Here is a 3,144-nt window from a genome sequence, read left to right as displayed (position 1 = left end):
TTTTATTTACAGACTTCCATGGAGTCATGTTTAACCGCCATGTTTCTACAGTAGCCCAGAACGGAAAAACCAAACAATGGCTCGAGAGGGCCTTTAGTGTTATTCACAGCGTAGTTTCTCCTACACACTTGGAACAGGAGGGTGAAGCAAGGGCATTGTAATCAGCAGCTGCACTGCTGGATGCCACTAAATCCTACACACTGGTCCTTTAAGCGCTGCCTGAAATGTAAATGATGTTTTCATAGAGGGAAACCCTGACATTTCCTCCAACCAGCACATATTTTGTGAATAAATTGACAGAATTTGCACCTCAGTTAAATAAAAATGGGTTTTTGCATTCTTTCCAATGCAAGTAATGGGCACTGCTGGTCTCAAGCTGGCTAGTTTGCAAACTGTTGCTGAGGAAGAAAATGTGAAAACCTTTTTCCTCCGAAGGTAAAAAGTATCTGGTGTAAATGAAAAAGTAACAACCTCGTTTTAAGCTGCCAAGGTTCCTCCGTCAATCTGCAAGTCCGGTTTCACCTGCTTTTCAAAAACGGACTAAAAGGAAAGTCGTTTGCCATCATTGCAGATTGATCTGTATAGTTAAATGAAGTTTAGTAAATACGTAAATTTTATGTTGGCTCGAGCTGTGACATGATGACTTCACCCATTTGCTTTGATTGCACTTGTGATTGATAGTGTTATAATGCCAAGCAGTCTGGGCTCCTAAGCATGATCAGTCATTCACTCAATTATTCAAATTAAGCATTGGTATTACAACTGCAGCCTTAACCTCTAATGTCTTGCTTTACCACTGCTATAAATCAAACTCACCTCTTGCCTCCAAAACATTTTGAAAGCGAGGAACATGCTTTATGCTTTTATAAAACAGTTATTTTTCCATGTGACCTGAACCCACAGCTGCTGCAAAAGCCAAACTTAAGACAACAAAACAATCAGAAAGTTGCTGAGAAGATATCCTACAAAGTTTTGTACAGCTGCACAGTCCTGCACAATATTACCTGAATTATTCAGGGTCACTCAAACTCATATTCTCAATGCACAGTCAGAAGTTGGTGTTTTAAACAACTGTGGACCTGAATTAATGCCTCTACAACCCACTGTCTGTGCCTTTAGTCCTTACAAAGCAATTAGAATAATCAGGCTTTATTCATTTTTTATTTCCACTTTCCAAAGATGTCAAAGACAAAAATAGTAGTGATAAATGAACTGAAATAAGAAAAAGTCAAAACCAAAGATTAAACCAAACAAACAGACACAAATTCACACACTGTACTGTCAACAAAAAACTTGGCAGCACGAACAACAGAAAGCCAACACAGTGAAGCGAGGTTGATATTGACACCAAAGCAGGGAGTGTTGTGTTTAATTTTAAATGAAAGGAGAAACTTCACGGTCTCGGTGGCAGTAAAGTCAAAGCAACAGAGAAATGCCTCTGGGGTTTAAATATATCACTCTGTATAACATTAATATGTACGCTGCTCAACAGTTCAAGGCAATATACATATGTACAGTATGCGTGACATATAACATACATTTCTTACCTTTATAATTCAGAGTATGTTTTAAGAGCAGCAGGTTTTTACATAAAACACAAACACACTTAAATACATAGGACGAGATAAAAACACACCACGAACTGAGGATTTGAAGCACTTTACACATAGGGCCTGACAGGAAAGGACTTAAAGAAGAGCGAGAGAGAAAAGAGGAGCAGCCTATTTGAAAGGAGGAATCCAATCAACTTTGCAGCCGTATCTCTCACATAGGCTTTAAAGTCAGACAAGAGTCTTAATTTTTTTATCTTTTTGCAGACATATCCGACCAGTAGTGGCCGATACCAGGAAGGATTTCTCTCTCATTTCAATGAGGGCCACAGGGAAGATCAATCGCTAAAAATAATGGGATCTCAAACTGCCATGCCCTTGTTCTCTCTACAAAAACCTGAATATGTACTGTAGTGAGTTTACTAAGGAGTGTTTTGTAGATAATAATGTAGCAGTGATTGAGCAGAAATAGCTCTAACATACGATATAATGTGCAATGAGTATGAGCTTAAAGGATGAGGGTGGTGGTATTGTTTTTCTTACTGATCAACAAATCCCACGGAAATGTCAATGAATTGATCTTTCCTGTGTAGCCAAAGCTGTGTGATACATATTATTCCTCTGTGTCACAAAGTCATAAACTATTAAAACTACATCAATCCAAGCCGCACTATTGCACATGTTCTTTTATTAGCGTTAACTCAGGCGCTGTAGTTTGTTACACTTGAGCATTGAGAGTGAATTAATTCACTGTTGAAATTATAATATATGCAACTTTAAAGGAAACAAAAAACTGCAGTGCCCAGGAAATTGTTTCACCCTTTAGAGAATAAAATAAAACTATATTTTTGTAAATTGTTTTTAAATATTTATGTGCCTCAGACAGGGTAGGGGAGTCAGCAAGTAATGACAGATGGACTATCAAATTGTTTGTTTTAGTCTTTTCATGAGATATCTTGACAATAAGAAACATATACAAGTCCCAGTACAACACAGAACCCAGGCTTTGGTTAAAAAAAAAAAAATTTAAAAAACGGAGGAAAAAAAAAAAGCTGCAAATTGATAATAAAGTAAGCTGCAAGTGAAAATAAAAAGGTTGCAGCAGCTGATTTCTATTGTGCCTCAAAGAAAAGATCTAAATACAACTTCAGTTTGTCTTCAGTAAGTGGTTGGAGAGGAAATCATGAATCACAGTCCCCAAATGCTCTTGAGTGGTTACAAAGTACAGACAATTAACTTAAAGGAAAATGAATTGTCAACAACTATATTTACATTTTATCAAATAAAGTCTTGATCACTAAAAGCTGAACTAATTTACATTATCACTTATGTATATTTGTATATATAACAATGGATAAGATGACAGATATACGCCTGCTCCACAAAGTATTTTAGTGTCTTTCTACAAGCTACAAGCTGGTGAAGATTGTGGAGTATTTAGGAGTTAAAGTGCAGATATTTCCCTCAGGAGGTGATAGAAACCAAAGCAAATAAAAAAAGAGTGTGAATATCAGACTTCTCCAGAAACTAGACTCCAAATTAATGTAGAGTAAAAGTTGCTCTGTTCCTGTGTGTAGATTGGAAACCAACATGT

The 3,144-nt window shown here is 36.8% G+C and overlaps 1 long non-coding RNA gene across 1 annotated transcript in view; it reads left to right on the top strand.

Annotated features, from left to right (window-relative positions):
* LOC118335766 overlaps window positions 1-3,144 on the top strand; it is a 15,504-nt gene that overhangs the window by 11,098 nt on the left and 1,262 nt on the right. The gene's annotated exons all lie outside the window — the stretch shown is intronic.

The sequence above is a fragment of the Morone saxatilis genome, unplaced genomic scaffold, assembly GCF_004916995.1.
Source record: "Morone saxatilis isolate NCDOM2014 unplaced genomic scaffold, NCSU_SB_2.0 Contig24, whole genome shotgun sequence".
In the NCBI taxonomy this organism is placed as follows: domain Eukaryota; kingdom Metazoa; phylum Chordata; class Actinopteri; family Moronidae; genus Morone; species Morone saxatilis.
This window is presented reverse-complemented; position numbering and strand designations above follow the sequence as displayed.